Source organism: Anastrepha ludens, chromosome 3, assembly GCF_028408465.1.
Source record: "Anastrepha ludens isolate Willacy chromosome 3, idAnaLude1.1, whole genome shotgun sequence".
Taxonomy (NCBI): domain Eukaryota; kingdom Metazoa; phylum Arthropoda; class Insecta; order Diptera; family Tephritidae; genus Anastrepha; species Anastrepha ludens.
The window spans coordinates 35,647,392-35,657,278 of record NC_071499.1 but is presented as its reverse complement, the minus strand read 5'-3'; the positions used below and the strand labels follow the sequence as shown (position 1 = coordinate 35,657,278).

Sequence of the window (9,887 nt, the reverse complement as noted above, 5' to 3'; positions counted from 1 at the left end):
CTTGAATTTTTATTTATTTATTTATTACTTAAAGCTAAAACAAAAAAGAAATATTGTATATTTCTAGAATTTTTTTGTTAATTTTCTACAAAGTTTGAAATTTTTATCTTATGGTTTTTATTGCAGTCTGAACTATATTTTTATAAAAAAAAAATTAAGAACAAAATAAACAAATGTTGAAGAATTTTCAAAATGTTGCGCTGCTATTATTTCACCCGCCACTATATATGCGCAAAACTAAGCATCCTATGGAAGGATTTATAATTTTAGCAAATGGCGTCAATCGCCAATCATATTTGACACTGGTGAACTACAAACAGGCAAGCAATGGAGTGCGCCAACGTCAAAATAAAGACTCCCATCACTCAAAATCATATTTTTTCATTTAGTAAAATTTTTTTACAAAAACGAAATTGAATGATTAATTTTGCGCCACTTGTTGTATGCTTTAAATAGTTTCAGCATTAAAAAGCTGCTTTATTTCAAACCGAATCACGTGGCCAACCATTTAGTCGTCCGTGACTTTGGCAGTGTTGAAAATAAAGGGCGGTTAAATTTCAAGGGCCGATGTTGAATGTGAACCACACCTAAACGTCAACGACACCGTTGGACTTCTTTCTTCGGGGTTATTTGAAAGAAAAGGTGTACGTCGATAAGCCAGCAACAATTCAAGAGCTAAAGGATGAGATAATTCGGCACATTAACGGCATAGAACCTCAATTATGCCTCAGCGTCATCGAAAATTGGGCTATCGGATGGATGTGTGCCGCCGAGGCTATTTGCCCGATATTTGAGCCATACCAATATTATAATAATAAAGAGAAATGACCATAATTTCTTAAAAAAAATTGTATTTTATTTAAAATCCCAACCGGCCCTTAGAACTTAACCACCCTTTATAAGCCTCTAAAAATATCATTCTTTTGGAGTTGTAGATATTATTTTTCAGAAAATTATTTATGCAGTTTAAAGTAATATGAAAATAAAAAATTAGAAATTATAAAGAATATAATATTTAAATTACATTTGTTTTACTTTATTTATAATAATTTTCGAAAAACTCTGGTGAAAAAAGTGGGTATCTAAAATTTGCAGGAGTTCAACGATATTTGTGGCTTCCTTCGCTTGAGACAAGATAATTTCTTTAAAACAAAACATACATAGATATTTACATATCCATGTACCCATTCATAAAGTGCATTCGATCGGAAAAAATTCATACATACAAATTTCGGCATGCTCAAGGAACAGCGTGAAGTCAGCGCTGCCATTCTGCTATGATACTGCAATTACAGATAGGTATATTTTCTGAGAACAACATTTTTAGGGGAAAAATGCAGTGGGAATTTGCACCTTCTTTTGCATTATACAAACAAATGTGAGTGCTCCTCAATCAGTTATTTCTATTCCAACAAAAAACCGACATACATACATATATGACATATATCGTACCAACAAAGCCGAACGTGTTTCATGGTTTGTTTCTCTCCTTAATTTCGAATACAGATACGTGCTTTTTGAGTCAGCATGCCAATAAAATGCCTACCTACCCTTAATTGCGATCGAGCGACTCTCTAAGTAATGCACCTCTTTATCTCTTTGCAGTCACGCTAGTGGAATTTGACTCTTGTCTCTGTGTACGGCATTCGTTGAACGATTGGGAAAATTCATAAACAACACAAACACTAACAATACTTACAATGTGGCACTAATGAAGTGGAAACTAATATTTGCTGTTGAATTTATCCACCGCCGGTTCAACGTCAATGTTTTCTGTAGCAGAGGATTTTCTTATCTCCTTCTGCAACTAAAAAAAAACTAATTTCCTATAATTTCAATGTGAGTCAATATTTTTGTTTTCCTTAAGACTTCTCTTATCGCTTCAACTAAATAAATGGTGATACTTTTATGTGGCAAAAGTATTTCAATGAATTGGGTCAAATATACAGTGTAGGGCATAAAAATCAAAACACAATAAAATTGCAGAGTATTATTTTGTGAAGGCAAATATTTTTAATTTTTATTTTTAAGTTAATATTTACCTCATTAATAAGTACCTGATTGAAGAATGAGTTGAAAAAACTGTTCTGTGTATTTTTAGTTACAAAGCGTCCACTCAGCGAGCGCTGGGCTAGTACCCAAACGTGTAAAGTCGCGAGGTCCTTCTAGCCACGGATAGATCGGGGGCGCTCGAGAGAACTTCTAAGGCTAACAAAGCCATAGCTATCGAATTTTGTAGGTATCCTCACCGGACACTGTCCGTTAGGTGTCCATGCGGTGAGGACTAGCATTGCGTCAAGCCCGTTCTGCAGAAGCTGCCTGGAGGACGAGGTGGAATCATCTCAGCACCTTCTTCTCAGCTGCCCTGCTCTCGTTGAGCCAAGGTTTAAACATCTGAGTTCTCACTCGCTACACCAGCGGATATTGCGGACTTAAATATCAAAAATCTAGTGAAATTCATCCGCAGCTTGAAACGGTTAACACAAACGCAAATCGCTACTCGTTGGTCGTCATCCTCAAATCCTCTAATCCAAGCCCTGGATTCTGTCTGATTCCTCTCTCTTTCCTGTTCCCCTCCCCTCTCACGGTATGGTATCACAAGGGAAAAATTTTAATTTTTGTCCAAGTGGGCCCCTCGCAAGTGCAGACATTTGTTATTATAAACATTTCGCATAAATATTCCAGCAAAGCTGCTGCAGTAACTGTCCTTGGCCGAATATAAATCCAGGCCGCTCCGTTTATACATTGATTGCCATGTGGCACGTTTCATAATCACATAACACACTTCCTGGGGTGGCACGTACAATGGAGGCATACGACGGTGGTTGTTTCACATTAGACTTTAGCCGGTGCTTTCATACTACTGCATGCATTTTTTTATGTTTTATTGTAGCATGGAATCAGCGGTAGCTGTTGGCTAAATAGGACCAAAGAATACTGCCTGATTATCACCCAAGACGTTAGAAATGCATTGAACTCTGCAAACGGGGCGAAAATTTGAGACGTTCTAGAGCGAATTGGGGTCTCCACATACCTGAGGAGAATCTTGTGCAGCTACTTTGATGTCCAAATTCTATGGAACAATACATCAAAGGCACGAAAAAAGATATAAATGACGAGTGGCGTTCCACGGTTTCCGAATTATTGCTGTGGAATATAATGTACGACGGCTGGTTGGGCCACTTTCAATGGGCAAAGCACATGGAAAAGGTGGGCATCTCAGACAGTGCACTTTACTCAGCATGTGGAGAGGAGGATGAGACGGCGGACCACTTTCTGTGCATCTGCATCGCCTTCGCTCGAATCAGGCTTGAGATCTTTGGCACTGATGTATTAAGATGCAACCACCTTGGCTCCTTGGCACCACAAGATCTACTTAGATTTCTCCGCAGGTCGATTTGAAGAAAATTAAAAAGGGAACCCGAATGCAGTACAATGGATTTAATTGTGTCTGAGTGCGACGGTGCTCTTCTTGTCAAGATTCCAGAGGGAACCAATGTAATTGGCTTCGCCGACGACATTGTGGTTGTGGTAGCAACTAAAAATTTAGGCGATATCCGCAACAATGCGATTCATGCAATCTTAAGCGTGCAATCTTGGCTAGCACAACATAATCTAGAATTGGCGCAACAAAACACCAAAACAGTTCTTATATCCAGCCGAAAAGAGCCAGAAGTGTCCTCTTTTATAATCGGAGACTTTAACATATCGATCATTCCCGCAATCAAATACTTAGAAACAACGATAAAGCATCCAGCACTACGACAGAGCTGTTGTTAAACGGACGAGGACCAAAACAAAATCGCCGCCAGCTTCTGGCTAATGTCGTGAAAAGCCAAATTTTGTATGGTGCACCAATTTGGACGAATAAAAAGCATCATGCATGATCTGTCCAAATAGCGTAACACAGAGGCCTATATGCTCGTCTATTCGTGCGGCGTTGCGAGAGAATCGCTTCGATGATTGGCAAACAAGGTGGTACAACTCTGCGGAAAGGAGTGGGACGCACAAATACATTCCCAACCTAAAGCTTTGGCTAACGAGGTCACATGGAGAAGTGGACTTTTAACTGACTCTGTTTTTGAGTGGGCATGAATGCTTCAAAGCATATTTATACAGGACTAACCACGACGACAATCCCTATTGCGACTACTGCGAAGAAAATGTAATAGAGGACGTTCATCACATATTCCCCTCATGCTCGCGCTTCTGTTCTATAAAAGAAAGACTTCATAGAACCCCCTTCGCCGGAAACATTCCTGCATCATATCCTATCTGGCACTCCTCAAGTAACACTAAAGCGCTGTTCATATAGTGCGCTCGAAGGAAAAGTGAAATGCGGCATGCGACTAAGTGGCCGTAATTTTGTTTTTTTTTACTTATTTCAAGGTTAATTTATTTTTACTTTTGTGGTACTTGTTCAATTTTTTTGGGACTCAACTTTTTACTGCGATTGCGCAAACACTTTTCACTAACAACGTTAAACCTGTAACTACCGATTGCCTTTTGAATACCAGCTTACGATCTGAGCTGACTTTATGCCCGCCACTGTATGTTGAAAGAAGTGCATGATTGGTAGAGAACAAATCATACGCATTTTTGAAGTTTGCGTCTTGACTTGAAAGCAATAGAACACACAACAGATTCAAGCAAACGAAATGTGACTTAAAACTTTGGTTTATTAAAAGCCTAAATTAAGAAGAAGAAAAATCGCAAAAAAAAGCAGCTGTAAGAATAGTTAAGACAAAAGTATTCGAGGGCTAGTTTTAAGGGAAATTTACATTGAATGGCACAAATTTTTGATTTTGAAGCCAAATGTTGAAGGGAGCTGATTTACCACCTCACAGCCGCCTCTTACGCTCCTGCAAGAAGTGGCTGCTAATTTTCCACGCTATGTTTAATCGCTTGAAAAAAGGGATATATATATCATAAAAAAATAAACTGGTAATAAAAATAAGAAATTCGAAAAAATAGATAAATAATAAAAAATATTATTAGTGTCAAAGTTGAAATAAATTAAATTATACAGGTGTATACCTATGAAATGAGACTTTTTTTCCATTTCAAATGTTTATTAACGAAAAATGGTTACAAATTTAATCTTCAAAATAATAGCCATAATAGAATCGGAAGGTGACAAGTCTGCTGAGTAAGCTGCATGCACCAGCGGTTCCCAATCGTACGTCTCCACCAATTTCCGGGTCGCTCTTGTTCGATGTGGCGCTGCATTGTCATCAAGAAAAATTACTTTGTGACGCCGATCGGCATATTTTGGGCGTTTTCGGTGTATAGCGCTATTCAACTCGGCCAATTGTCGTTGGTAGCGTGCACCGTCAACTGTTTCACCTGGTTTTAATAGCTCGTACCAAATCATACCACGCTGATCCCAGAAAACACTCAGCATTGCCTTGCGGCCGAAGCGATTTGGTTTGGCCGTAGTTTTTAGGTTGTGGTCGGGCGGACCATACCATCGTTTACGTTTGGGATGGGAGAAATACCCCCATTTTTCATCACCCGTAACGATGCGATGCAAAAAGACTTCCTTTTGAACCGGGAGAGCAGCATTTCACAAGTGGTTTCAAGATGTCCGCAAATCGTAGTTTGAAGGCAAGAAATTCGACATTTTTAAGAGGGACAAAAATGCATTGTTGTATGAAACGTAACAAACAATGAACTGAATATTATTGACAGATGGCAGACGAAAAAAACAAGACATTTGGGAAGGTTTAAAAATACTCTTAGCGACATCTATGGACTAATAGTTGAAAGTCTCACTTCATAGTTATATAAATTATGGTTAATTTTCAAGGGCCGATGTTGATTTTGAATAAAATACAATTTTTTTTACGAAATTGATGTCATTTCTTATTATTATTATAATATTGGTATAGCTCAATTACGTATGGAACAAAATATCGGCCAATTGACCGCCGGGGTCTCAGCGGCACACCTCCATCCGATGGTCCAAATTTTCGATGACGCTGAGGCATAATTGAGGTTCTATGCCGTTAATGTGCCGAATTTTCTCATCCTTTAGCTCTTGAATTATTGCTGGCTTATCGACGTACACCTTTTCTTTCAAATAACCCCAAAGAAAGTAGTCTAACGGTGTCAAATCACATGAGCCTGAATAACTTTAACGCTTTGCTCGATTGTGTATTTTTCCATAGCTCAAATGGAGTTAATCTGACATTGAAAAATGTCAAATGAAATGCAGAAAAAAACTTGACGTTTAGGTGCGGTTCACATTCAACATTGGCCCTTGAAATTTAACCACCCTTTACCTTGGTAAACATAATTTTCCTTTGCCCGGAGAATGCACCATTTTCTAAATATTACAAAATAAATATAATATAACAAATATAAACAGTAATGAAACATAAAAGTGAATAGGGAAAAACATTTTTAAAAAAAGTAAAATACGTTTTCCGCGATTTAAAAAAAAAAAATACTGTAAATAATCAAGAACAGTTCTATCCAAAAATGTTAAAAAATATTGTAATTAATTTAAATAAAATATTATTTCAATAAACGTATCTCTAAAAGAAAACAAACAATTCACTCTCCTCCAATGCATACAACTTTCTCACTAAACAAAAACCAAAAACAAAAAAAGCACCAATACACCTCTCAGCTAATCCCATTCAAGAACTTACGCACATTACTCAAAAACAAAAGAGTTGAAGAAGAGAGATTCAGAGTTCTCATTTGAGTTGTTAAATTCAAAGCAAATATCAACTTGAAAAGTTAAGCGCTTTCAAGTGCGGCTTTAATGTGGAGCTTTTGCTTGCGGCAACAACAACAAGAAGCCAGTTCTTTCACTACACACTCCATTTGAACTCCGTAACGTTGTTGTCCATTGATACACAGTTAATAGACCGGTCGGTTGTTCGCTTGTTCGGTTGTTCAGTTTGCTGAGTTGGTGCGTTGTATTTGCTTTGTGGCCTCGCTGCAACGGCAGTCATCCGTTGGCGATCTTTGAAGTTGGTTTGCGTTGAATGCGCGTCGGTAAAATTGAACGAATTGAGGTAATAAATAGTAAAAATATGTAAAGAACGAAATGCTAAAGTGTGTGTGAGTGTGTAGTAACCAATAAAAAGAACGTTGTGTTTGAATTCGATAAGCGAAAATTGCTGTGTGTTCAGAAACAATGTTGATGTAAGGATGAAAATGATTGTTTAATGTTGAAAACGAAAATGTGAGAACGTGAAAAAAATACAGTGACTGCGTTTAAATTAAAAGAAGAAAATACACACAAAAATGAATTAAAAAGTGAACTGAAGAATTTTTAAAAATAAATAAAAATTGAAAAAGGAAAGAAATATATGAAAGTACTGCGAAAAGTGTGTTTAAAAACCGCATACTTAGAAATTTATTAGAAATATTTATTAAATATGATTACGAGAATAGAGGCTTACAAATTCTCTATGTAATTTATTTGAGCATAACATAACAGAACAGAGCAGAACAGGAAATTAAAAAAACAACTAAACAAAACTCGAAAAATTAAATTTTAACTTATAAAATCTGCGTGCGAATAACATGAATAATTTTAATACAATAGCTATTTTCATTATTAAATACCAATAAATGATCAGATAGCGATATTGAATAGGAAATTTGCCCAAAAAAATGTTTGTAATTATATTTGAATATATAGCAAATTAGACCAATTTTTTTTTGAATATTTAAATATATCAGACATTAGTTCAAAAAAAAGTTTAAACTGCGGAAAATAAGTAAAATATTATGAACTCTAGAAACTTTGTTTTTGGAAAGAAATAAATAAAAAATTTGCTGAAGCGATTAACTAAGTGAAAATAATTGTAAATACGAAAACTCATCACAACAAGAATTGTCGACAAATTCAGACTTAAACTAAAAAGACTTAAGCACAAGTGACTAAAATACCATCCGTAAAAATTAAAAAAATTAGTTGAAAAATAAACAAAAAAATTTAACATCACCTAAAATTATTTAATTTACCTGCACACTACGAAGCTGTTACTGATATTTTATTAAAAAAAAAAACTACCAAATAAGAAAGCTTTTCAGCTGCTGAATCATAGAAAATTACTATAAAAATACTATTAAAAGCCAGAGAAAAAACAAATGTTTTAATCTTTAACAAATCCTGCCTGGTTCCAATGCCAATTCGAAACTAAAAAAAGAAAAGTTAAAAATTGTTTTATATAAAAGAAAAATTGTAAAATACATAGTTTTCGTGACGTATTATTGTGCGATAATATAAATCACCGGCGAAAGCAGAAAAAACAAATTGGAAATAGGTAAGTTGATTTTTGATTTTTATTATTTTCGTTTGGCCAAATACAACTGAAACTAACCAACTTTTTTTCTTGCAAAAATTTTTCTCAAATCCCTAAATAATATAAAATCAATCCTGACTTGGTTCTCTGGTCTATGCTACGAACACAATTTCTTGCCCTAAGCCCAATGTTTTGTCTCTCTAAAGTAAAACATTTACAATTTTTTCTTAGTGTGAGTATAATAAGCTGCATACAAAGAATTTTTTTAAGATTACTGCTTAAAAAGTTTGAAATGTTGATGAGAATTAAAAAAAAAGTTTAAAACTTTATAGGAAGTTATGTGAAAAAATGCAAAGCACGAGAAGAAAAAATTATCAAAAATCAGCGCAAATTTTGAGTCACTTTAAGCTGCATTTAAAGAATTTTTCTGAAATTTCCGTCTACATAGTTTGAAAATGTTGATGAAAATTTAAAAAAAATTGTTTAAGCTTTATAGGAAGTTATGTGAGAAAAATGCATAACACGAGAAGAAAAAAAATTATCAAAAATCAGCGCAAATTTTGAGTCGCGTTAAGCTGCATGCAGAGAATTTTTCTAAAAATTCCGTCTAAAAACTTTGAAATGTTGATGAAAATTGAAAATATTTTTTAAAACTTTATGGGTAATTATCTGAAAAAAACGCATAACATGAGAAGAAAAACATTATTAAAAATCAGCCCGAATTTTAAGCCACTTAAGCTGCATACAAAGATTTTTGAAGACTTTTGAAATTTTTCGAACTTTTTTCACTTTATGAGAAGTTTGAAACTTTTCCTATTATGAAAAAATAAGATAATATGGAGAAATAAAATAAGAATAGGTGAAAATTGTGTCGCGCTGCTATTGATATGCACACAGGCGTATATTGCGAATATAACCTTTCAAATAGAAGTTCTTGGGATAAGAAAAGCATGCAGGATAGTAAGAAACCATCCACCATCCAGTGAAGCAGCCATCTTAGTTTTAAAGTCACCTACAACCAATTCAAAAATCGTCGGACACTGCAAAGAAGAACTTAATCCTGTAACGCGCACGACAAATATCACTCTCACGTGGGCACCTGCCCATAGAAACATAGAAAGAAATGAGAAAGCTGATAACTGCTAAAACAGGGGGACATCCTATAACTAATCCGAAGTGGTAGAAATAGGCTGTCCCCAAGGCGCGAGCACAAGGCAAATCTTCTCGCTATTCCAGAAGCAGGCCGTTGACTGATGGACTAACACGGATACCTGTAAAATAACTAAACAAACATCACTCAATTTCAACAAATCCAGAACTGACTAGTTGCTCAGAAAGACACGAGCAGACATATTCAGTATTACGTCAACAATAACCGGTCGCTGATGGAGGTGATGGGGTGGCCGTACAACGAAAGATGTAGAAACCGCAATCAAAAAAATCTAAGGAAACACTCTTTCACTATCCGCGTGAGTGCCTAAACTTGGGTGCTCTCCGACATAGAATGCTGAAGGAATTCTAGATGGTTAACTTGAAAGAAATTGTAGAAAGGAAAATAGAGGGCATAGGCAGATTCGTAGACAAATCAAGATGGTTCCAGAACTGAGTTGTTCAGAAAGA

The 9,887-nt window shown here is 35.6% G+C and overlaps 1 protein-coding gene across 2 annotated transcripts in view; it reads left to right on the top strand.

Annotated features, from left to right (window-relative positions):
- The first annotated feature begins 6,912 nt into the window (after positions 1-6,912).
- The window catches only part of LOC128857409 (dual specificity protein kinase splA), a 164,020-nt gene continuing 161,045 nt past the window's right edge, over positions 6,913-9,887 (top strand). For both annotated transcript variants that reach the window (XM_054093166.1, XM_054093164.1), the window contains exon 1: positions 6,913-8,288. The gene's annotated coding sequence lies outside the window, so the exon portion shown is untranslated. The remainder of the gene's footprint in view (positions 8,289-9,887) is intronic.